General features: G+C 34.6%; 1 protein-coding gene across 2 annotated transcripts in view; it reads left to right on the top strand.

Annotated features, from left to right (window-relative positions):
- COL11A1 (collagen type XI alpha 1 chain) overlaps positions 1-26,620 on the top strand; it is a 526,061-nt gene that overhangs the window by 288,939 nt on the left and 210,502 nt on the right. Inside the window, exons 3-5 of one of the 2 annotated variants that reach the window (XM_085023830.1) lie at positions 12,480-13,005; positions 18,287-18,343; positions 23,700-23,743. The exons of the other annotated variant lie outside the window; for it this stretch is intronic. The gene's annotated coding sequence lies outside the window, so the exon portion shown is untranslated. The remainder of the gene's footprint in view (positions 1-12,479; positions 13,006-18,286; positions 18,344-23,699; positions 23,744-26,620) is intronic. 2 annotated transcript variants of the gene reach the window in all.

The following is a 26,620-nucleotide window of genomic DNA, read 5'->3' on the forward strand; positions in this document are numbered from 1 at the left end:
ACTTTTAAAAATCCTCCTTTACATCTGTAGTTGATCCCATAACCATGAGAAGTAAACACATATCAGCTGGGGTGTTTGAAGAAAGTTTTGTTTTGTTTTGTTTTCTTCATAAAACAGACCTTGCTGACTTTCAGGCTGAGTTCCAACAGCTTAATATGGCCATGAGGGAAAGACCTTGACATCACTCACTGAACTGTTGACCTAATATCAAAAGCCATATACCTTCAGAATTATTGCTCTGTAATTCAAAACAAAACAAAACAAACAAGAAAACAAAAAAACCTACCTTTCTTAGAGTGGTCGTAGCTTGGTTTTCTGTTATTTGCAATCTGAGGCAATTCTATCTGATATAACTTCCATGCTCTTTTCAGGGAAATTAGTTGTTCTCCTCTTTATCCTTTCTCACTACATGTAATTTCTTTTCACAACCGTCTTGTAGTAGTTAACAGTGTATGGTTTTTTTTGTCTTCCTTCCACATAGGTCAGATATTCTTTGAAGGCAAAGATGCCATTCTATTTGCATTTGTGTTCTAAGCCTGTACCACAGTATCTGGTACGTGATGAGAAGTCAATAGATATGTTGAATGATGGATGAATGGTGGATATACTGGAGACCTATAGTTTTATCTGCCCAAGAATCATTTCTGGGAATTGCCTTTTCTCTTGTACATACATGACCACTGTGAAAGTCATTCTGCTAAATAAAAAAATCTTGAGCTCTGGCTACAGAGAACTGATTTAGAATTCATGCCTTCCATGTTACCATTCCAATCAGTCTTTCTCTAGGTATTTGGAATATAGAATTGAGAGAAAAGAATGTGTGGAATCATGGAAGCAGAACCATACTATTGACAATATCTCAGTGGAAAAAATGCATAATTTTTTTTCCCTAAATACCAGAATCTACTCTAATTTGCTTGTCCTCTAGTGCTTGGTTAATCAGTTTCTCTTTAGCTTTAGTGAGATGCTGATGAACACTTTCAAAAAATTTTCTTTGTGGCCTAACCTAATCAGGGCGGGATTCCTGTTTCTCATAGCCAAATGGACTTTAGTAATTAGGATGCAATGAGATGTAGCCTGGATATGGATGATGGGCATAACTTCAACATCTGGTGGATATTAGACGTGGTAGGTGCAAGAGAACATTATGAAGATAAACCTGGAATAAAACATTTTAAGGATTATATCACAAGAGGTGGGGGTCAGGTGACAAGTTTAAAATACTAGTTCACATTGTGTAGAGAATTGAATACAAATCTCTAATATTACCCCTTAGGCCAGAGCGCTTGCAACATCCAGTTCTTAGATAGGCAAACCCCTCTATGACCATATAAGTAACTATCACAAAACCACAGGGTTTGCCAGGGATAAGCCAGAAATAGAATTCAAAAAATGGAACTACAAGTCCCACTCTCTGACCACTACCACCACTCCCTTCCTACAGTACATTGAGTGTGAAATAGTTTTTTGGTTTCTTTGCATGCTTGCAGTCAACTGAAGTAGGGTGGAAAGAATTAAAAACAGGCCATGCACTAAAAATGCATTTTTTCCTTCCATTTAAGGACCTTGAAATTAAAAAAATAATAATTTAAGAAATTTCATGGAAATTAGAAAACCAAAACATAGTTTTCTATTAACAGTTCTAATTTCCCCCCACACTGGAGCCCTTAAAAATGTGTAAAAATCTTTCATCTGTACATGAAATTAGGCTATTTTTCACCTCTTTGAGAAATGACATCTTTCAGAGAGAAATTGTAAATAGGGAGCTATTTTCTTTAGATTCTCTCTCCAGACGAACTTTGACAAGGCAGGATTATCAAGATGAAACTGATAATTATATCCGATTATTAATTTATACATTTTTCATTTTTCCAGACCAAAGATAAAATAGATTTTTTACAAGCAGAGAATTCAAAGGTGAAGGCAGTTTGGTGTCTAAAGATTCAGTAATTCATGAAAGAGCCTCTTTTTTCCCCTTTCATTTCCTGTTTTTGAACTCCTTCCACTAGCACCATTCAAGCAAAGAGCAATACTGTGCTTCAGCACAAATGGCTAAAAGTGACATTAATTATTTTATTTATTTACTTTTTGTTTGTTTGGGCCGTCTGCCTGTAGAATGTGGGACTTGGTGAACTACATTGCCTTGCAGATGTGCTAACTTTAATTTTTTTCTGACAGAGATGATCGCTTTAATGACGCTGATTTAAATTAGGAGATTTGACTCCTGGAGTACTAATTGAAAATATTTGTCTGACTCAAAGCTAAGCATTCAAAATATATTTATCACATTTTGATAAATATTAAGGACATAGTTAATATTTGACAAATATTAAGGACATGCTTTAACATTTCAACAAAATACTAACATAGCAACAGATTTCATTTTGGTGTCTCAAAAGACCATCCTAGTTTAAAACATTCGTTATATATGGCTACCTTTATTCTTAAAATGCATATCATGTTTCCATAAATGTGTTTATGCTAATACTAAATAAAATGAAGAGTTTTGTTAATAGGAAACTAATGAATTCACTTTGGGGAAAATAATGAAGTCATTTCAAACTAATTATTTTCATCCAAAAAGGATTTAGTATAGAACAAAAAAACTTTTGACTAAATAATAAAGGGTATGAAATTTAAATTCAATAATCATAAATAGTAATATTCAGTAAATCCTAAACCATAAAAGGGTCGTCCTAGGGTATGGTCCTTGATTTCCCAGAGTTTATGCCTAGAGTAATTTATTTTGGTGTTTCAAACCCCACATTCTTTTCCTCACCTCAGACCAGCTGAGCTTTCAAACCTTTGAATTCCTCTTTCATAATTTCAGCTCTTCATGGTGCTTTGAAATGCATATTTTCCAGAAATAGAGTATTAGTCACAAAGAAAGGAGTCAGTTTGGTTTCATGATCAAATTTTTTTCCCCCATATTTAGGTTGTCCCATAATAACAGATCTTTGAAGTAATGGAACTGGATTTCTAGACTCACTTCATCCTGGGTGGAATTTTCCATAACCCTCTACCTGCTTAGATTCTATAGTTTTAGACGACAACTTCTACATTGTTAATTTTAAGATTTACCCATTCTTAAGGTTACATTTAATTTTCAGATTATTTTTTCCATTGCAGTTTGTTATTTTATAATATATTCCCTAGTGACCTATTTTGACAAGCATTTTCTGAAAATAGTAAAATTAATTTGTCAGGTGGACTATCAAGAAACTGTGAGCTTGTTAATGGCAGATACTTGTTTTTCCCAATCTTTATATTGAGGTGGTAATTCAATGTATATTGCAAGTCTGCAAATAAAATATGCCAAATACATGAATAAATAATACACTTTCTTAAAGTTCATATAATTGTTTTAAATTAACATTTTGGAGAATGTAGCATTTAACCATCACTGCCCTGGTTGCTATTAAAAACACAAAAGAACATAAATTTCCACAGTATATGAAATTTCAACAATATCCACATACCAACAAAATTAATTTTGGTGTTGAAAAAGACTGTGATATTTTATTTTTTATAAAATATTAGGATCATTAGTACATTATATATTGTACATATTCAAATTTCTCCCAATTATCTCAATATTATTTGGCCAAACTTGTGTCATGGGGAAAATCCTGGCCGGGGATTGAACTTGCAGTGCAGCAGTGACCCAAGCCACTGCTGTGGCAACACCAGACTCTTAGCACACTGAACCACATGAGAACTCCTATCTCAAAAATTCCAAGACTTATTTTTAAATCTAAGATAGAAAGATCACACTGCTTTTCTTGTCAAATCTCATTAAGACTGTGATATTTTTAAATGCTCTTTGTTGCATACTGTTTCCAGAATATCAAATCTAAAACGAATATTGAAAAATTTTTAAATTCAATCAACTTATAAATGAGGGACTGAGGATAGGTTAGTTAACAGTGTTGCTTCAGTTCACTTACATAACTACACACTGGTGAACTTAGTTAAAACCCAAATCTTTTTTTAAAACCACATTAATATACCATCTAGAATGGGAAAAATTCTTCTCTTTTATACAATCTAGAAAAGCAAATATAAAATCATTTCAGACACACACACATACACATACTTGCTTATAAGAAAATAAATTTCTCTTAAATTATAATTTCCCAGTGACTATAGGAGAACAAAAACTTTAAAGAAATATAGTTACTTTTAGTTAAATCATAATTTCCCCATGTCTGTAAACCAGTATTTCTCAATCTTTTCAGTCCAAGACACACCTATGAACATGCCAAGGCAAATATGAGAGAGAGAGCACTTTATTCTTTCATCTTATTGAAAGATAATTATGATATTGGTCACTCCAGCTATAAATATGTTGTACATATGTGAGCACATGTCATGTTTCTCGTACCAGTCTCCAGCAGAGTACACAGCTTGTTTTCCATTTCTCCATCAAATATTAGCCAAGGGGATAAGAGGAATCCATAATGTCACTGTACACAGGTTAAGATTTTCCTTAAATGTAGTTAGGAAGTACTGACATCAGTTATTAACCTTGAGATGTATTCTGACCAGAAGGAAAAAAGTGACCTCAAGTTACACCGTAAGAATACAGTAAATCTTTTAAAATATACTTATGTAAAGAAGTTGTACTTTTTCTGGAAAGTGTGATTAAATTCTCCAGATTTGCTACTATTATTCAAGAAACTGTAGCTCCCTTAGCCTGAATCTACAGGGAAAGAGATGACTTCGAATGAGTGCTTTGAGAATCTTGTAAACATAATTTCATGCCGCTTTGTGTTTAAAGGATCAGATGGGATTCAGTCATTCCAAGTATTAGCTTACTAATGAAATTTTAAGCTTTTTGGATAAACTTTGCTATTTATTGAATATATATTTGCCTATGTGTTTTAAAATCATAGTTAGCGTTTTAAAAGATGTTTACAGAGTTTATCCAGAGTCAGAATTCTTTCACATGCACTCATGTTGTTAGCACCTTTTTAAGTGCAACCAATATATTCTGCCACAAAGTAATTAAGATTAATTGTTATGGAAGGAAAAAAAGGTTTTTTGGTTTTTTTTTTAGATTTCAGAATTTGGGAGGTACATATTGATCTTGTTTTCTTATATTTTAAGCTTAATGTATTCAAGATAATTTGATAATCCAAAGTTCTCTTCCAGTAGTGACCTTATATTTAAATATTCAAAACCAAAAACAAGTACTGCTATTCTTCTTGCAAGTATAATGGATGGGTGAGACCACTCTCTAGTATGTTTGGAATGGATGCGGATAGAGTGTGGGAGATTCCTTTATGGAGTCAGTCCTCCTAACTTCCTATTTGTTCCACACCCGACACAAACTGCTTGCCTGCTATGCTTAGCAATTTTATATGGAGAATTGGGTTTGCAAATCAAATGTGAGTAATATATATCCCGGAATTTTAAAGTTCGGTAACCATTCTCTGCCTGCCATTATGTTGCTGAGGTCCCCACACTTCTTTCTTTCAAATGTCAGCCACATCCCCAGTTCGATACCCAACAGACAGCCATGGAAGACTTCCTACCTCATCTCTGTGGATTTATTAAGTAGACCAAATTAACTGTTTCTGAACTTCTTTGATCTAAATTACATACAGGGGGTCTTGCCTTTCAAAACTAAACTTGATCTTTATTGTTTTATCCTTAAGAAAGGAAATTTAATTTTATCAACAAACCTGTAAACTTATTAACTCAAACTTTTCTTTTTAAATTATAAATATGGTTAGTTTAATTGGAGGTAAAAAGTCATGGTGTTTTTAATAGTCAGCAACTACTAATTTGAGATAATGGCAAAAATTAAAAGAAAATACACATTGAAAGTAACCAAGATTACAGTTTAGGTACGTTGAAAGAAACTATAGTCCATTAATTTGCATCCTTTCCATACAATGTCCAAATAAATTCAGATATATTTGTTAAACCAGTGGTTAATGTTCCCTAGCAAACATTTTATATCTTTTTGATGCATTCTAGTGCTTCAAAAAAATTATGTAGAATTTCCTCTAAATTGAAATCTCTTGTTTTATCTTATAGTTTGTGAAAGTGCAAAACAATTGATCACCAACATTGATAAAATTGTTCTATAAACTACTTAATGCTTTAGAAGGTTATATTTTACTGAGTAGAAGTAGGTTTCTGTTAACACTTTTTTTTTCACATACATACTTATCGTTTAACCAATTACTTTGTGTTTATAGACTATTCACCGGATTTGTAAATCCTATAGGTAATAATACAATAATGTACATATTTGCTTATATTATTACCAATAGGTGGAAAATTAGAATGCTACAGTATATGCTATCAATATAATTGAGATAAACACTAACATATATTCTAGTGTGTTATAAAGCTGGAATGGAATTTCCCTGATGACCAAAAAAATGTTGCTTTTTGCTCACTGATATATTTCAAGCTCCTAGAATAGTGCCTATGACAGGTATAAAGTTACCTTTATATACTATAAAGTGTGATAGACTTCAATTTATAAAAACTACTTATATCAAGACATTGAATCAAGCAAGAGAAAGATCCAGTGACTCAGAGAAAACTGGGCAGTAGATGCAAACAAGAACCATTTCCAAATTCAAAATATGATGATAAATATGTCAACACCACAGTTCGTCAAATTTACTTCTAGGCAAAGTTTTAAAATGAAAACAATAGAGTGTTACTTTTTATACCACCAATATGGTAAAGAGTCTTAATAGAAGCATAGCCATAGGCCATAGCCACTTTTGCTATATAATGAACTTGGCTTTCTTTTACAATTGCTAGTAATTACTTTTTTTTCATATCTGGAGGATTCGCTGGTAATAATATAACAAAAGATGTTTAATGATCTTGCTTTTTGACCTTGGGCTTACAGTTTTAGAAGTACAGTTTTAGAAGTATTTTATAAAACTGGAAAAAAATCATCACTCAATATATGGGTTAAATAAATCCTGACTCATTGGAATGGTGGAATAATATGTAGTAATTAAAACCTTATTGAAGAAAAATATTCTATGTCATGAGAAAACAATATTTCAATAAGTTTAAAAGTAGGTTAAAACAGTATGTACATCTTTCAAAATTTATCTAAAACTAAGTTATAGCTTGATGTATAAACATGAGTAGAAACAGAATACTCTAAAAAATTAATAGTATACCATGTAGAATTGTAGGTGATTTTTATTTTATTATGTGCAGTTTTTTTCTGTGATAAATAAGTATTGATTTTTTTGATCAGTAAAAATGTTATTTTAAGTGAGTTTTAGGATAAGATGCAGGGGCAGTGGGATAAAAATACTATCGAAAGTGAGTAGAATCTAACTGGGTGAAGAGTATAAAAGCAAAGATCATGAACAGTCAAATTATTTGCCTTGACTATGAAGTAATAAGGACTCTTGAATGTTCTGCCCAGGACAAAAGTGAGTTACTTTTGTGGGATTAGTTTTACCACAAGGAAAAAAAAAAATTGCTGTTCCCAAAGAAATTGAACCTTAGTGGTTGTTAGTGAAAAAAACCCTAAGATCCTCAGGTTATTGGAGCACTTTATTAGAGTTTATGGAGATGAAATGTTTTCATTTTAAACCTGCATTTTAAATATTTGCATTCGTTTGAGTAAATGGTAGAGTAATAGACAACCATTTATTCAGGTTCCTATCTGTCTAAAAGAAGTATTTTACTAAACTTGGTTTTGTTCAATACACCAAAATATCTTGACCAAATTTGGTTATCGTTTCTTTGGAATCCTCCAATTCCCTTTCTAGAGAAAATAGTTCACCTGAAATAACATAGCTGAGATACACAGACAGTATCCCTCCTACCCCATTTTTCAAAGAAACAAGCTAATCACAGCTACTACTTCTTTTTGTTTTGTTTTGTTTTTTTGTCTTTTTGCCTTTTCTAGGGCTGCTCCCGTTGCATATGGAGGTTCCCAGGCTAGGGGTCTAATCAGAGTTGTAGTCGCTAGCCTGCACCAGAGCCACAGCAATGTGGGATCTGAGCTGCATCTGTGATCTACACCACAGCTCACAGCAACGCCAGATCCTTAACCCACTGAGCAAGGCCAGGGATTGAACTCTCAACCTCATGGTTCCTAGTCAGATTTGTTAACCGCTGAGCCACGACAGGAACTCCCACAGCTACTTCTTAAATACAGTCATCTGAAAATCCTAAGTTAGCTTTGTCTTCTGAAGAATTACTGTCACATCAACAGAGAGTTAATGATCTCATCTACGGTGTAGAGTGCTTAGTAATTTATATTGTTTGGCTTTATTCAACTCCTATAGTTAACATTCATTTTAGGAGTTCCCATCGTGGCGCAGTGGTTAATGAATCCGACTAGGAACCATGAGGTTGCGGGTTTGGTCCCTGCCCTTGCTCAGTGGGTTAACGATCCGGCGTTGCCGTGAGCTGTGGTGTAGGTTGCAGACGCGGCTCGGATCCCGCGTTGCTGTGGCTCTGGCATAGGCCGGTGGCTACAGCTCCGATTAGACCCCCAGCCTGGGAACCTCCATATGCCGCGGGAGCGGCCCAAGAAATAGCAAAAAGACAAAAAACAAAACAAAACAAAAAAAACCATTCATTTTAGTGGGGAGACATGAACGTAGATGTAGGTTTACATATTATATGCATATACTAAGTTAATCACCATAGGTATATTCTGAGCTATTACATTTGAATGCTAATATGAATGCATGGAAAGCATGAACACATATTGGAATCCATTTTAGCGGGAAGGTCTTTTGAGTACCATGGATTCTGTTCCATTATAGAAGTCTCTAGAGGAGCTTTTACAAATTTGGAATGGGAGTTCCTTGATGGCTTAGTGGGTTAAGGATCCAGCATTGTCACTGCTGTGGCTCAGGTCAGTGCTGTGCACGGGTTTGATCCCTGGCCTGGGATCTTTCTGGTCTGTGGAAGTCCGACGTGCCACAGGTGTGGTCAAAAAAATTTTTTTTGAAAGTCAGTACCTAGCCATTCAGGTGGAAAGGTCATTTCCCTTTCTAAGGAATGCAGCACAAATTTTTTTTTCTATATGCTATAATATTAATTATTGTGAAACCTGAAGACATTCTGTGGAAAGATTTAAAAAACACCAACAGTTTTGCTGAAATTATCCCAAATGTAGTTGTCTTTAAGAAAGCTTAATCATCTGTATAATTTCTAAATATTAATCTTGTATGAAACAATCTTTTTTTTTAATTTGTACTTTTCAGGATGAGAAACTTACATTTTATTCTTTGTGGGTGTATGTGTGTCTATAAGATAAAGAGATTTTTTGTTGTTGATTTTTTTCTAAAATATAGATAGGTATAATAACATTTTTACTCTGAACGTGTAAGCTAAATATAACCTTCCTGTTTTATTTTTTTTGTGAAGACTAAGTATTCATTTTTGAAATAAGCAGAATTTCATTATGGAAATATGTAAAGATAAAGTAGGTGTGAAATAATAAAATGTAATATTCTAAAAAATGGAACTTATAAATACAAAATTTTAAGCTAAAATCCAAAACCTCTGCTTACATAGACTTTCAACTTTTTTAGATTCATTCTTTTTTATTTTTATTATCTTTATAAAATATTACAGTTACATTGATATTACATATTTAAATAACATCTCCATTCTAACTTCATTCATTTAGATGTACAATTTACATGATCTTGTTAAGTATTTTCCAGAAGTCCTTTCTCTATCCATTCAAAGTCCTTCTCTCAATTCTCCTTATTTATTCCTTATAACTCTCTAAATTTTTTTTGTTTGTTTGTTTGTTTTTTTGGTTTTTTTTTTTTTGTCTTTTTGCTATTTCTTGGGCTGCTCCCGCGGCATATGGAGGTTCCCAGGCTAGGGGTCGAATCGGAGCTGTAGCCACCGGCCTACGCCAGAGCCACAGCAACGCGGGATCCGAGCCGCGTCTGCAACCTACACCACAGCTCACGGCAACGCGGGATCGTTAACCCACTGAGCAAGGGCAGGGACCGAACCCGCCACCTCATGGTTCCTAGTCGGATTCATTAACCACTGCGTCACGACGGGAACTCCTAAATTGGCTTTAATATTTGTGGATTTATTATACCAAAAATCTATCCATTTTTTTCTATAGTGTGAAACTTTCTCCAGGTTTGCAAGGTCTGCATTTCACAATTCTAACTTCAAGAAATCACTGTGACAATTGCTAACATTGTCTTTGCTCCAGGGAAATAAACTTGGAGTCAAATATTACTCTGTACACAAGAAATATCCCCAGATTTTGTGGAAATACAATTACTGACAAGCCAATTATAACATATTTATTTGGTGTATAAGGCTGTAAGGAAAAAGTATTATTTTTCCTTGTGTTTTTAAAATTTATCTTCATTTAGTTCATTATTAGAATATTTCACTTGCTTTTATGTTTTTAAATTTTGTTTTTTATTGGAAATTTTAGGCTTCTTTTTGGATGAGAGGCACAAACTTGTGTGCAGTTTTTCCCCAAGATGTACCTCCTGGGGTGTTTCCTGCCTGCTTTGCAGACTTGTCTAAACTCATGATAATTATGCTATACTATTATTTGTCTAACGTTGCTGGTGGTTTTGGCATCTTATAGATAAGAATAAGCTGTGGATTTCATATCTTCAGAAAACCTAAGATATTAGCTTAAAAAACATTAGAATTCATAAAGCAGTTTTGTATTGACAAAAGTTAAAACTTCTATTAACCAGTACTAATTAGAAAATAGGAATTGGGTGGAGATCCACATGGCAACAATTCCTACCACTCCTGCACTAATTCAACTCTTAGGATTCTTATTCCTACTCCTACTTCTCTTAACATTGCCATGAAAAGACTACTACTGGTAATACTCTTACTATTAGACCATGGCAGTAACAAATACTAAGGGGTAGACATGTTGCTAAATGAGAGAAGGCTCTATGAAGAAAACAAAACATCTGAAATCCAAGAAAAATAAAACTTGCATTTATAAATCTAAGTTTATAGACTTAGTTTTTTTTAAAAAAATGAACTTTTGCAAAAGAAATCCATACATGCTAAATTAATTTAAAGATTTACTACAAATTTATTCAGACTTGAACAAAATGATCCTGCAGTTTATTTGGAAGAATATAAGTTGTTATAGTTGAGGAAATATGATGGAAATATTTCATATCCTATTACAATGGAGTGTTTATTCATTCATTTGTGAAATATTTAAGGAGCTCCTCAATGATAGGCATTCATGACAAACAGCAGCAGACAGGGAAAGTTTCTTCCTTCATGAAGCTTGCAATCTGATTGACAATATAGAAAACAGACAAGTAAACACATAAATAGATGATAATTACTGACTATGATAATTTTGGTATAGTTGACTGTGGGGCCCCCAATAGAATGACCAGGAAATGTCTTTTTGAGGAATTGCCATTTGAGCAGAGACTCTAAGATGAGAGTCACTCAGCCTTTCACACAGATGAGGGAACAATATTCCCAGTTCAGGCTGCATGATCTCAGGTAAGTCCTTTAATTTCTCTGTCCTGTTCTTCATCTGAAAAATGGAGTTATTACAGTATCTACCTTAGAGAAATGTTAGGAAAATGAATTATTCTGTGTCAAATATATAAACCAGTGCCAGAAACATAGTAAGTATTCAATGAATGTTGAAAGCTTTTGATAATATCTGAAATTTCACTAAAAATGAATAGAGATGAACAGAAAATGTAGCCAAAAAAGAATAAAAAGGATAACAATATTATATTAGTAAAAAATAATTTATCTTTTATTAATTTAATTTTTATTAATAATAATAATCTTTTATTTAATAAAGTAAATTTATTCTCATTAGCAATCCAGAAATGAATGGGAGTCATTTGATTTTGTTCATTACACACATTTAAAACCATTCCATTTAAAACCATATGAAAGAGTAGACACACAGAACTAAAACCCAGTGACTTTAGTTTCAAGTATTGTCAGAATGATTGAATGTGTTTATTTTAAATCTTGGAGTAATTTGTATTTTTAACTGAATTTAATGCTTATAAAGACATAGTGGAAACAGTTATTGGAACATTAGGCAGGAAGTAGAAAATCTCGGTTCCATTATGAACCTTCCCACTCAGTTGCTCTGCCACCACTTTGAAGGTCACTGAGGTTTTCATTTTCTTATGTGTAGAAAAAACCAACAGAGAAAAGAACATTAGAAACTTATAGCATTTCTCAGTATGAAATGTTTTTGCATTCCCCAAATATGAATTTGCATCTGAGTTAACAATAAATTATTTTTATGGTTCTCCAAAAAGAAAGATGTTATGTACATTTGGGAAAACCCTAATAGGCTAATGTTTTCTGGGAGCTGGACAAATAAATGCCAACATGTTACAAGGCATGGTGATATCATTGGAGACCTGATTTTCACATTTTTGCCTTTGAAATTTCTGAAATAATGAAAATAATTGGGATATAATAATAATAATAATTAATTTCCTTCTCTGGAAATGCAGATATCAAAAATACCAAAAGGAAGATACCTACAACCTCTATATCATCTGGGATTTCCAAGACCCTAAGCATCCAGAATGAGGCTTTACTGTATACCCTGTGAAAATCACATGCCCTTTGCAAGATTTCTGCAGTTCCTGAGAGTCGTCACTCTTGGGAACTCTCTAACACCAAGAAAAGAGCGCCTTCTTCCCAGTGGCAACGTGTATCCAACAATGCAGTGGAAGTGTAAAGAACACTCTCCCAGTTCCAGAGCTCCCTGGATTGCAGTTTAACATCTCTGTCGTCCCAGTCTTTCTTCCTTCGCTGTTCCATAGGTCTTTATCTTGAAGGCAGTCTTCTATGAACATTATACAAGTAAATCTCTGTTTAAGTCTGTTTCCTGGAAACCTTGCCTAAAAGGGCTGATGTCAGGGTGTTCAAGGAAGCAGGAACTATAATTGGATCTGGACCATGAGTTGGTCATTTGGCAGGAGGACCCCGCTACTGGTGGTAGATAAAGCACAATTGACCCCCGGCATCACTCATGTAAGTGTACAATTTTAAAACTTTCAGCTGTGATTAAACTGGGATAGGATACTGATGGCAGCAAATATACTACCAGATGCAGTATCTCAGGCACACCAGAAGTTCAAGGGAAATAAGAATTATGAAATTGGGTGGCTGCTACTGGAGGTAATTGATACATAAGAGATATCAAAGGAAATTTTAAGTATGAGATGATTAGTCACCAACTAAAGACTAAGTACAGAGAGTCACTTTGGTCATCAATAACATTCTTTCATTTTTTGCAAGTGTTTTGCAGAAAAACAAAGCATCAGGTCCAATACATAATTATAACAGAATTCTGGAGGAGGATGAATCCTCAACCTAGGAAAGTCTGGTACACCAGCCAGAACACTTATTGAAAAAAATGGGAGGTCTTGTGACATGGGATGAATATCTCTGACTCAATGTTTCAGAAAATCTTGAATCCTCAGATTCCTCTGAACCTTTTGGGTGTGTAGAATTATCTCACTCTACTGTGTTCTACTCTCGTGTACCTCTTTTCTTAAAGATGATGCAGAGATCTCCTCCTTCAAGAAAAATGCACACTGCCATGACCACAACATAAATCTCATGACCCAGTCAGGAAGTGCTTTCCCTACTAAAAGAGAAAGAGGTGATACCCTCTTTGAAGTGACTGAGAGACCTTGTATGATCAGGAGCACTCATAGTGGAAGGGTACAGTGTACTCAAGTTGTCACCAGATGGCTGGTTAATTTCCTTGAAAGGTAATTTTATATTACAAGCTCATCATTGACCATGGTTTTGATTGCATATCATCAGTAGTAGGAATTTTACATGTATTTTTAATGGAGTAAGGGAAAGGTCAAGTTTCAGTATTTGGACCCTCAGGGCCCAGGGCTATCCAGCTCTTGGCCATTCTCTGCAGACCTGCCACTCACTGGTAGTGGCCAGTAGGCTTCCTCCAGACCTTCTGCAGTGGCTGCCTCATCGTCCTCAGGCATCAGTTCCATGTCCAGCTCCAGCTGGCCCATGTTAGTAGGAGACCACACTATCGGACCTCTGCATGGCTTCTATTTCTGTCATCATAGCACTTCCATTATTGTGCTCCTTGTGCCAATACTGGTAAGCCAATCATAGATGTTAGTTTTTGCCAACTGGCCAAGTTATTTTTTCTAATTAATTTGGTGTTTCTTTTGTTGTGGATGCTCTCTTGTGCACAATAACATGTGATACAAAGATGTTAAACTTCATTCCTACCCCAGTAGTTCCAAACTCTTCAATTGGAGCTTACCATTATGCACTACACATTTATATAGCCACTTGAGAGTCTAAAACCATAAAGACTTCTGGGTACTTGTGCTGTTTTCTCCACAACCTAGATCTACCATAGATGCCTTTCCTATTCTAACCCCTATCCAAAGCTGGCAGTCTTTTGTATCACCCAGTAGAAGAACATTCATAGGTGTGAATATACTACCCCTGAAACTTTAAGAGGTCTACCAAATATTATCCTTCCTTTTTAGTGATGGGGGACATTTCTGTACATGGAACAGACAACTAGATCCCTAAAATCCTCACTAAAAAGACAAGGTCCTGAATCTTCATATGTTTTATCTCCCATCTTCTGTAGCACATGTGACTTATCATGGCCCCTAACATGGCTAACACATTGTGATCACTCAGTTAAACATGATGCCATCAATATGGAGGAACAGTGTGATATTCTGCAGAATGGTCAGATGGGACAGGGTTCCCTGGCTATTTTATGACAGAAGGCAGAAGAGTTAATATAGCCCTGGGGCTGGACCATAAATATACACTGTGTCTGTCTCAAATGAATTTGAATTGTTCCTAATATTCTTTTCTGATAAGGATGGAAAGAATGGAGTCACCAGATCATGACCTCATACCCTGTGGCTGGGACCATGTTAATTTGCTGTCATAAAACTGTCACTTCTGAAATAGGAGCTCCAAGAGTGGATGAACTTATGTTCTCCTCCAAGATCTGATTACATCCTTTATGTCTTTAAGAGTGGCTTGAATATCTGCTACCACCTCACCCTCACTGCTGAGGTAGAATGTTTTTGTTTTTGTTTTTTGGCTTTTTAGGGCCACACCTGCTGCATATATAAGTTCTCAGGCTAAGGGTCCTATCAGAGCTGTAGCTGCTGACCTACGCGACAACAAAAGCAACACTCACAGCCACAGCAACACTGGATCTGAGCTGCATCAGCAGCCTACACCTCAGCTTATAGCAGCCCTGGATCCCTAACTCAGGAGCAAGGCCAAGGATTGAACACGCATCCTCATGGATACTAGTCAGGTTTGTAACCCACTGAGCTACAGCGGGAACTCCCTATAATGTTTTTGTTTTATAATCTTGACTGTGAGAGTATAATTTCTAGAGCCTTTGATCTAGCTTTTCCTTCTGTAATAGCTCTTAAACTACGAATACTTCCGCTGATGATATCCTGTCAAAAGCATGGTCAATGCTGAGCGGGTAATAGAAAATTATCTTTCAAGGAAATCAACCAGCCACTTGGTGACAAGTTGATTACATTGTACTCTTTCCATTGTAGGAGTGGCAGTGATTCATCCTGACTGTGTTAAATCACATCTATTGGTATGAGTTCGTCTTTCCTGCCTACATGGCCTCAGCCAGATTACGGAGTATTTGATCTGCCAACAAATTATATGTAACGTTATATCAGACAACAAAACTCACTTTACAGTAGCAAAGGAAGGTTAGCAGTGAATCCACTAGCTCTCTCATGTTGTATTACTCAGAAGTTGTGAGAGTTATGGAATAGTCTTTTGAAGATAAAAACTGAGGCACCAACATGGAAATGCTACTCTTCATAGCCTGAACATCATGATACAGAATACATTATACACACTAAGTCAACAACTAGTATATAAGTCTACATCATCAGTAGGTAGAATACTTGAGTATGGAATAGAAACTATGGACAAAAGTAGAAGAGGCTCCACTTAGTATTACCACCCCAATTACCACTCACCATATAGGAACCCACCTGGGAAATTTGTGCCTTCCAGCCCAATAAATCTGAACTCTAGGCTGAAACATCTAGTTTCCAGATAGGCACAGCTTCCAACAAGGGGCACAGCAAAAGTCCCATAAACTAAACTGCAGCTGCTGTCCTGTCACTTCTGGCTCCTGCTTCCAAGAGATCAGAAGGCACAAAAAAGGTTACATTTTGTCAGAGGTAAATTGATTCTGCTTATTAAGAGAAGGTAGTATTGCTGCTATGCAATAGGGAAAGGAAGAATATATTTGACATCAGGTGATCCACTTGGAAGTCCTTTGGCAACACTCTGCTCTATCTTGATAGTCAAGCATGTAGACCACGACTTAAGAAGGACATGGTGCATAGGGGTCAGAACCCACAGAGATTAGTGTCTGGATTATGACATCAGGTAAGCTACCTAGTCCTGCAAAATGGGTAATAAAGAAAGAAAATGATTTCCATTCTGAGATGTGCTGTAGCACAGTAGTTTTCCCTAATAAAACACACTGGTTAAAATCCTGGAGGACTTCTTTCTGGAACTTATAAAAAGAAAGTACATTCAAGGTGCTCTAGAGATGGGTTATAGAAGATGCTATAGTGTATGACATAGGTAACTACTTTAGGTGTGAGACACTATTCTCTAAATTGTGGGCCATGTCCTCAGCTGAGTGATTGTCTTGGAAATTGAACTTTGCTGACCCATACCAGTATGTATACACATATGTAAACATTTTATCTATCTGTCTATATCTTAGTGTATATTTATGTATTTTATATTAAATATATTAAAATATTTAAAACTTTAAAAATGTTAAAATAGACTCTATGTAGATTAAATCTTGTTTTATTATTTCCAAGTGAGAAATTCCCTTCTTGTATTTTTTCAGCTTTATTGGAAACATACTTTATACAAAAATTGCCCATGTTTAATATGTCCATAACCTCCAAAATAGTTATCTTATCTTTTTTGGAGGGAGGATAAGACCGCAACATGAGATCTACCCTCTCAGTAAATTTTTAGACGCATAAAACATGATATTAACTAAAGGAGATCTCTAGCACTTATTAATCTTACATAGTGTAAAGCTATACCTATTGAACAACTTCCCATTGTCACCTCCTTCTAACCCCTGTCAACCACCATTCTACAAGTTGATCATTTCAGATTACATACTGAGATTTGTCATATATTTTGAAACCAGGATGTGTATTACCTCCAAATTTTTTCTTCTTTTTCAAGATCACTTTTGTTATTCTGGGTCTTTTGTTGTTCCATATGAATTTTAGGTTTATTTTTTTCTGTTTCTGTAAAAGTGCTGTTGGAATTCTGATGAAAATATTAAATCTGTAGATTGCTTTGGATAATATTGACATCTTAGCAATCATGAATGTGGATGTCTTTCTATTGTTTGTGTCTTCTTTAATTTCTTTTATCAATGTACTGTAGTTTTCAGTGTATGAATATTTCATCTTGGTTAAGTTTATTCTTAAGTATTTAATTGTTTTTGATGCTGTTACAAATAGGATTTTTTTCTTAATTTCCTTTGTGATAGTTCATTGTTAGTGTATAGAAACACATGTGATTTTGTGTGTTAATTTTGCCCTGCAACTTTACTGAATTAATTTATTAGTTCTAATAGGCTTCTGTGGAGTTGTCTATAGCTTTAATTTTTCCTTTCCAATTTGGATGCCATTTTTATTTTTCTTGCCAAATTACTCTGGCTGTGATAACACCCAATATTATGCTAAATAGAAGTGGCAGTAATGGCATTCTTGTCTTGTTCTTGATCTTAGAAGAAAAAAAATTAGCTTTTCACTGTTGAATAGGATGTTAACCATGAACTTGTAATATATGTTCTTTATTATATTGAGGTACATTCCCTCTATCATATTCTGAGACTTTTTATAAATGAATGTTGAATTTTGTCAAGTGGTTCTTCTACATCTGTTGAAATGTTTATTGAATTTATATCCTTCATTCTATTAATGTGATGTATCACGTTTGTTCATTTGCATATGTTGAACCAGCTTTTCATCCCAGGGATAAATTCCACTTGATTCATGGTGTATCATCCTTTTTAATGTGCTTTCGAATTTGGTTTGCTGGAATTTTGTTGAGAATTTTTTCATATGTATTCCTCGGGGATATTAACCTTTAATTTTCTTGCAGTGTTACCATCTGACTTTAGTAGCAAGGTAAGAATAATTTTGTGAAATGAGTATGAAAATGTTCCCTCCTTTTCAATCTTATGACATTAATTCTTCCTTAGAGATTTGGTAGAATTCTCCAGTGAAGCTCTCTGGTCCTGAGTTTTCTTCATTTGAAGGTATTTATTTATCTATTTATTTATTTATTTATTCATTTATTGTTATTTCTCCAATACAGTTTTTTTCCTACTGTACAGCATGGTGACCCAGTTCCACATACATGTATACATTCTATTTTCTCACATTACTATGCTCCATCATAAGTGACTGGAAGGTTTTTGATCACTAGTTCAATCTCCTTTTTACTGATCTGTTTATAATTTCTTTTTCTTCATGCTTCAGTCATAGTAGGTTATATGTTTCTAGGAATTTATCAATTCATTCTAGGTTATTCCGTCTTTTGCATATAATTATTCATAGTGCTCTCATGATTCCATATATTTTTGTAGCATCAGTTGTAATGTCTCCAATTTTATTTATAGTTTTATCTATTTGAATCTTTTTTCTTAGTTTCATTTATTTTTTCAAACATCTTTCTAGTCTTTATTTCATTTACTTCTGCTTTAATCTTTATTATTCCCTTACTTTTACTGACTTTGGGCTTAGTATATCCTTCTTCTTTTAGTTACTTGTAAAGTTACATTGTTTAAGATATTTTTTCTTTCTTAATGTGTACACTTGAGGAGAACACATAGTATGCTGTTGTTAGGTGGAATGACCTGTATATGTGTTAGGTCCATTTGGTCTATCATGTTGTTCAAGTCTGCTGTTTCCTTATTGATTTTTTTTTCCTGGCTGATACATTGTTATGTGTGAAATATTGAAGTCTCTTTCAATTATATATATACAATTCTATTACATTACAATAGTACACTAATAATACAACAAAAGTTGTTAGTTTCTTCCTTGAGTTCTGTTAATATTGGCTTTATATATTTAGGTGCTATGATGTTAGGTGCATAGATATTTATAATTGTTATATTTTCCTAAAGAATTGTCTATATTACCATTATATAATGATCTTCTTTGTCTCTTGTGACAGTTTTTTTTCTTAAAATCTGCTTTTTGGATATTAAGTATTGCCTCTTAATACTTTAAGTAAATTCTGTTCTCTTTAGATTACCACTTGCATGGAGCATCTTTTTTCATACCTTCACTTTCAGCCTACATGTGTCCTTAAATCTAAAGTAAGTTTTTTATAGAGAGTGTTTGGTTGAATCTTATTTTTCATCCATGCTGCTACTCTATGTCTTTTGATTGGGGGGCTTAATCAATTTATATTTGAAGTAATTATTGATAGCTAAGGACTAACTATTGACATTTTGTTTATTGTTTTATCTCTGCTTTGTTGTCCTTTTGTTCCTTTCTTCCTCTCTTGATGTCTTCATTTGTGATTCAGTGATGCTTTTGTAGTGACATGCTTTGATTTTCTTTCTCTTTATTTGTGTACCTACTGTAATTTTTTTTTTGTAATTACCATATAAAGGCTTTCTAGACCCAACTCCAATGTGCCTTTGCATGTATGGGTTGGGTGGGTGTTTATACATCCACAAGCAATTATATGAAAACACCAAAAAATCTATAATTCAACTCAATTCTGACACTATCTACTGCAAGATTGCATCAAATTTCGTAGGTTATGCACTTAGTCCTATAAGAGTTCCCCCTCTCCCATTCCAATTGAGGTGCTGGTCACAAGTCCAGGTTATCACCTATGCTTTGACAGCAGGCTATAGATTGAATGTGCCAATGACCCCTTTCCTTAGGTTTGGTTAATTTGCTAGAGAGGACACAGAACTTATAAGAAACATTTTTTTTTTACTTGATCATTTGTTTATTATATAGTGATATAACTGAGAAATGGAGATAGAGGAGATGCACAAGATATGGGGAAAGAACAAGGAACTTCTACGCACTATCCAGGTGTGTCACTCTCCCAGGTCCTCCACATGTTCACCAACCTGGAAACCCTCAAATCTTGTCCTTCCAAGTTCTTATGAAGCCTTCGTTACATAGACATCATTGATTAAATTTTTGGCCATTGGTAATTGAACTCAACCTTCAGCCTCTCTCCTCCAGAGGTTGGGGGTAAGACAGAAAGGCCCAACCCTCAAATCACTTGATTGGCTCCACTAGCAACCAGTCCCCATATGTAGGTGAGTTCCAAAAATGGCTTCATGAACAAACAAAAGACACTGGTTAGATGCTCACCCCTTAGGAAATTCCAAGGGATTTAGGAGCACTGTGTCAAAAATGGGAACGAAAACCAAATATACATATATTATTATAAATCACAATTATTAAGACTAAATAACATATATATTGTTATAAATCACAATATCAGGAGTTTCTGTCATGGCACAATGGAAACGAATCTGACTAGGAACCATGAGGTTGCATGTTTGATCCCTGGCCTCACTCAGTGGGTTAAGGCTGTGGCGTTGCCATGAGCTGTGGTGTAGGTTGCAGATTGGACTTGGATCCCATGTTGCTGTGACTGTGGTGTAGGCTGGCAGCTATAGCTCTGATTGGACTCCTAGCCTGGGAACCTTCATATGCTGTGGGTCTGGCCCTAAAAAGACAAAATAAATAAATAAATAAATCACAATATCACACATTTTAAATTTAGAACAGCCTTTTATAAGCCAATAGCAACTTAACTTTATTTGCATATGTAACTCCACAATTTTATTCCCCAAATATACTTTATGTTATTGATGTCACTGTTTACAAAGTTTTATATTGTGTATCCCTTAACTAGTTGTTGTTGTTATTCTTAATAATTTTGTCTTTTAAATTTTATAATAGGTTGAAAAGTGATTTAAGTGACACTATTAAAATATTAGAGGATTACAAATGAATTATACACTTGCCTTTACCAGTGAGCTTATTCTTTCATGTGATTTCATGTCAATAATTAGTATCTTTTGTTTGAATTTGAAGAGCTCCCTTTGATATGTTATGTAAAGCAGGTCTAATGGTGTTTAAGTTCCTCAGCTTTTGTTCATCCAGGAAAGTATTTTTCATTTCTGAAGAGCAGGTATAGTAACTTTGGTTGGCAGTTTTTCTTTTAGCACTTTGAATATATCATTCCATTTTTTTTTTTTTTCCTGACCTATGATATTTGGGTTGAGAAATATGCTGATGGGCTTGGTGTGGGTTCCTTTGTATATAACGTCACTTTTATCTTGTCTCAAAATTCCTTTTCTTTGATTTTTGACAGTTTCATGTGTTTTGAGTAGACTTTTTAAAATTTAGTCTATTTGAATGAATCTGTATATTTATTTCCCTTCCCAAGTTTGGGAAGTTTTCATGAATTATTTCATTAAAAAGACTATGCCTGTCTTTCTCTCTTTTACTTTTGGAAGTCTTGTAATGTGTGTATTAGTTCCTTGTTTAATCCCATAAATCCTTTAGGTTTTTAAACTTTTTTTTTCCTTTTCCTCTTCCAACTAGATAATTTCAAATAACCTGTCTTCATGCTTAGTGATTCTTTCTTCTGCTATTCCAGGCTGATTTTGAACTCCTGTAGTAAATTTTTCAGTTCAATTATTGTATTTCTTTTGGTTCTTTATTATATTTTATGTCCGTTGATATTCTCATTTTGTCCATGTATCATTTTCCTGATTTAGCTTAATAAGCTGTTGTGTTCTCTTGTAACTCCCTGGGCTACTTTTAGGTGACTAATTTGAATTATTTATCATGTAATTCATAAATCTTCACTTATGTGAGGTCTGTTATTAGAGATTTTTAGGAGATCAGTTACTGGAGATGCATTTTTTTTCTTTTGATTATGGCATATTTTCTTGATTTTTCATGTTCCATTTATAGCTGCATTGATGCCTGATGATTTGAAGAAATAGCACCATTTCCCAATCCCAGAGAGAAATTCCAGTTTTGTTCCAAATGTCCAGGCTTTGCCAAGCCTTCAGAATTTTCCATGAGGTGAGATCAAAACTAGTCCCTCACAAAGCCCAGTGAAAGCCTGGGACAAGGCTCACTTTGCTTTCCCCTTCCTCTAAAAAGAAAAGCCTCAAATCTACAGCTTTTCCCAGTCTCACAGAGCAGTATTTTGCTGTATGGGGAAATCTACCCATTTCCTTTTGTTCATGGCTATCCCAGGCATTTAGTCCTGCTGGCCTTTCAGTGCTTAGCATTAGGTGAGATAGAAATCAACCTTTTGGAGAACACCGCAAAGCCAGGAGGACAGGCAACCAAGCACAGCATCCTCCCTTTTTCTCCCTGTGGGGAGGTCCCAGAACAAAGCAATCTTTTTGGCACTGAGCTAACTGGTTTGAGGAGGGTTGATTCAGCCTTATGTCTTCTGGGATTGCTGCAACTTTTTAATTGTATTCTGGATTTCATCTAAAGATTCTTTGCTCCAAATATGATTGTTATATCAATGCTTCTGTGGAGGAATGAAAAATAGGTCTTCTTATTCTTCCATCTCTTCCTATTTTATTGATATTTGATCTCTCTAAAATATGAAATATTAACAATATTTTCAGTGAGAGACATGATAGATTCATAATTTTTAAAAAATGTTGACTTTACAAGTTGTTATAAAAATAAAAAATATATATATAATTCTACATTTATCTTGATACTTCATTTCAGTTGCTGTACATGGAAAGAATCTTTTAGTAGTAAATGCTAATATTCAGCCTTCTGTTGTAGACTTCAAGTCCGCCTCAAGGTTATTAAACCCAAAAGCCTCTGGCCATGTCTCACTATAATGCCCCTTCCCCCACCTTGATCAGCCTGGGCTGCCCACTTCCTGCTAGAGAAGGAATGCCTCACATTCCTCTGCCCACCACTCTATAACCTGTTCGCCATGCAAATAAGGTATCCTGCCCAAGACCAACCAGAAGATCAAATTGGGTCTCTACTCATGTCCACATTGTGGAGTATAAAGACTATTGCAGAGTGAGTCTTTTTAACCCATGCATATCTGAGTCCTTTTTCCCCCTCTCTGAAAGTGTACTTTTGCTTTGATAAATTTGTAAAACATCTGCCATCACAATGCTTTGCTATAGTGAGATGGGGACCTGAGAAAACTGACTGTATCACGTCAGTCCTATCCATGATTTTGGTAAATTTTTTTTTTTTTTTTTTTTTTTTTTTTGCTTTTTGCTTTTTAGGGCCACACATGCAGCATATGTAAATTCCCAGGCTAGGGGTCGAATCCGAGCTGTAACCACCAGCCTATGCCACAGCCAGAGCAATGCAGGATCCAAGCAGTGTCTGTGACCTACAGCACAGCTCATGCCAACACCTGATTCTTAACCCACTGAGTGAGGCCAGAGATTTGACCCTGCAACCTCAGGGTTACTAGTTAGATTCATTTCTGCTGCACCACAATGGGAACTCTTAAATGTTTATCTTCAACTCAACATTTTTCATGCAAATTTCAGCAAATGTTCTGTATCTATATTTTTAATGGCTTTAAATTTACCGAACATTTTTATCTTAAAGGTATCTTCCCATTTCTAATGAATGCAGATATCAAAGTCTTGTAGGTAAGATAAGTGGGTTTTGGCATTGGTCACATAATGACAGTAACATTTCCCTATGCATATTTTCAAAACACTATCCATAGCATAATTTTCCACTTTAAAACAATTGCTTTCTTAATCATTGCTAAAGGTAATCCTTACCTCAAAGGGATATTTCCATGTGCAAAACTGATTAAATTATTTATTAAGTTGAACAATACTGATGGCTTCTCAAGAAAAAAGTTTAGTAAATTTATGAGATTAGGGGGATATCAGAAAGATGTATAATTTTAATTGTGTTCACTACTATATTAAATATTTGGTCATCAGATAGTTTCATGGCAAATCCCCTTTGCATTATGAACTATTATAATGAATCAACTATATTTTTGTGTATTCTAATAAAATTTTATAAATGGGTGAGCCATTGTTTTCTTGCCCCTCTGTGTTTCAATGAATCAAAACATTTACTTTGCATACACGAAAAGCAAAAGAGAAGAAGAGATGCCATATTCTGTGGGCCACTGTATTAAAGTCCTTTTTAAATGAAGTTATCCGTATTAATGACATCCGTGTGCCTTTTTAGCTACAACCTTTTACTGCAGTAGTTTGTCTATGAATAACTTTGAGAATGAATATTTCATGTAGTAATATCATTGACCATAACTTCAAAATTCTTTCTTTATTGCTTTCAAAGGAGGCACACTAAAATGATCATACTTACACTGTTTTTCCAAGAAACATCATTTTTATTAAGAATTCTTTTAAAACAACTCCAGTATCTTTCCTTGACTGACCACACACACACAAAAAAATAGCCCTATTTTATTATTGAGACAGATTCTACCAAAATCATAATCTGAGAAATGTTAGAAACATCTGTTCTTTCCTTCAGAAAAAATCCTCCGATGCTATGATGTTGGCTTGAATTTTTTTCCTCCAAATCTTTGACAATATTTTCTGTTTCTTCTAAAGAACTTGCTATTAAATAAATACATTTTTAGTTTTTTTTGCCATATTGTTTTATTACTATAATTTGAGCCATTTTTACTATAACAAGAAGGAAAAAATATCCAAACTTATGAACTTGTTTTAAGTATTGGTGAAGTTTATATAACACAGAATTAAGCATTTTAAGCTAAACAATTCATTGGCATTTAGTATAATCACAATGTTATGCAACCATTACTTCTGTATAGCTCCAAACTATTTTCTTTATGCCCAAAGGACATCCCATACTCATTAAGCAGTTTTCTTCATTCTCCTCTCTCCCCAACCTATGGTAACCACAAATATGCTTTATTTCTCTATAAATTTAACTATTCTAGGTATTTCATATGAATCATATGAGACTTTTTATATCAGTTTCTTTCATCTTGCATAATTATTATTATTTTTTTTTTGTCTTTTGTCTTTTTGTCTGTTGTTGTTGTTGATGTTGTTGTTGCTGTTGTTGCTATTTCTTGGGCCGCTCCCACGGCATATGGAGGTTCCCAGGCTAGGGGTCGAGTCGGAGCTGTAGCCGCCGGCCTACGCCAGAGCCACAGCAACGCGGGATCCGAGCCGCGTCTGCAACCTACACCACAGCTCACGGCAACGCCGGAACGTTAACCCACTGAGCAAGGGCAGGGACCGAACCCGCAACCTCATGGTTCCTAGTCGGATTCGTTAACCACTGCGCCACGACGGGAACTCCCCATCTTGCATAATTATTTAAGGTTCATATAAATTGCAGTATGTATCAGTATTTCATTTCTTTTTAAGCGGCTGAATAATATTTCATTTTATGTATATATCACAATTTGTCCAGTCATCTGATAGATGTTTGGGTTGTTTCCACCTTTGGCTATTGTGAATAGCATTGATATGAACATGTGTGTAGAGGTATTTATTGCAGTACCTGTTTCAATTCTTTTAGGTGTGTACTTAGGCATGGGATTGTGAGGTCATGTGGGAATTCTGTGTTTAACTTTTTGAAGAAGAACCAAACTATTTTCCATAGCAGCTAAAAAAATTAACATTTTTCACTGGCCAATATGAGGGTTGGTTCCAATTGCCCTACCTTGTCACCAACATGTGTTTTCATTTTTTAAAATTATCATATTCATTCTACTGGTTGGGAAGTAATTTCTTATTGTACTTTTGATTTACATTTCCCTTGACTGATAATGTTAAGCAGTTTTCCATTGCATTTTTGCCATTTGTATATATTCTTGGAAGGAATGTCTACTAAAGTCATTTTTCCATTTTTACATTGGGTTGCTTGTCTTTGTTCTTGCGGTATAAGAGTTCTTTATGTATTTGATACTCAGTCTTCATCAGATACATAGGTTTCAGATATTTTTCATTCTATAGGTTGTCTTTGCATTTTCTTTGTAATGTGTCTTTTGAGGCACAAAAGTGTTTTGATGAGGTCTAATTTATTTATTTTTCCTTTTGTTGCACATGCTTTTAATGTCACATCTAAAATTCCATTGGCAAATTGTGAAGATTTTCCCCCATGTTTTCATCTATGAGCTTTAACTCTCATATTTAGGCAATCCATTTTGGGTTAATGTTTGTGCATGGTGTGAAGTAGGGGTCCAACCTCATTTTTCATGTGTGGATATCTGTCATTCCAGCACCATTTGTTGAAGACTATTTTTTCTGCATTGAAGGATCTTGCAAGATTTGTTGGAATCCATGGATCTAAAGTGAATATCTTTGAAAAAGAATTTTGATGCTGACTATACAATTCCTGGTTGAAACTTTTCTTTCAGCATTTTAATATTTTATCCCACTTTCATTTGTCCTCTGATTTCAGTTGAGAAATATGTGGTTAACATTGCCTTTTCTTAGTTCAGTGTGTTTTCATTATTGTAATATTTTTCCAGAGTTTTAACAAACTTGATTCTGACCATT

The sequence above is a fragment of the Sus scrofa genome, chromosome 4 (genome assembly GCF_054392235.1).
Source record: "Sus scrofa isolate SSC_HxYL_T2T_F1_AM1 chromosome 4, Sscrofa_HxYL_maternal_Yorkshire_Landrace_v2.0, whole genome shotgun sequence".
Lineage (NCBI taxonomy): Eukaryota > Metazoa > Chordata > Mammalia > Artiodactyla > Suidae > Sus > Sus scrofa.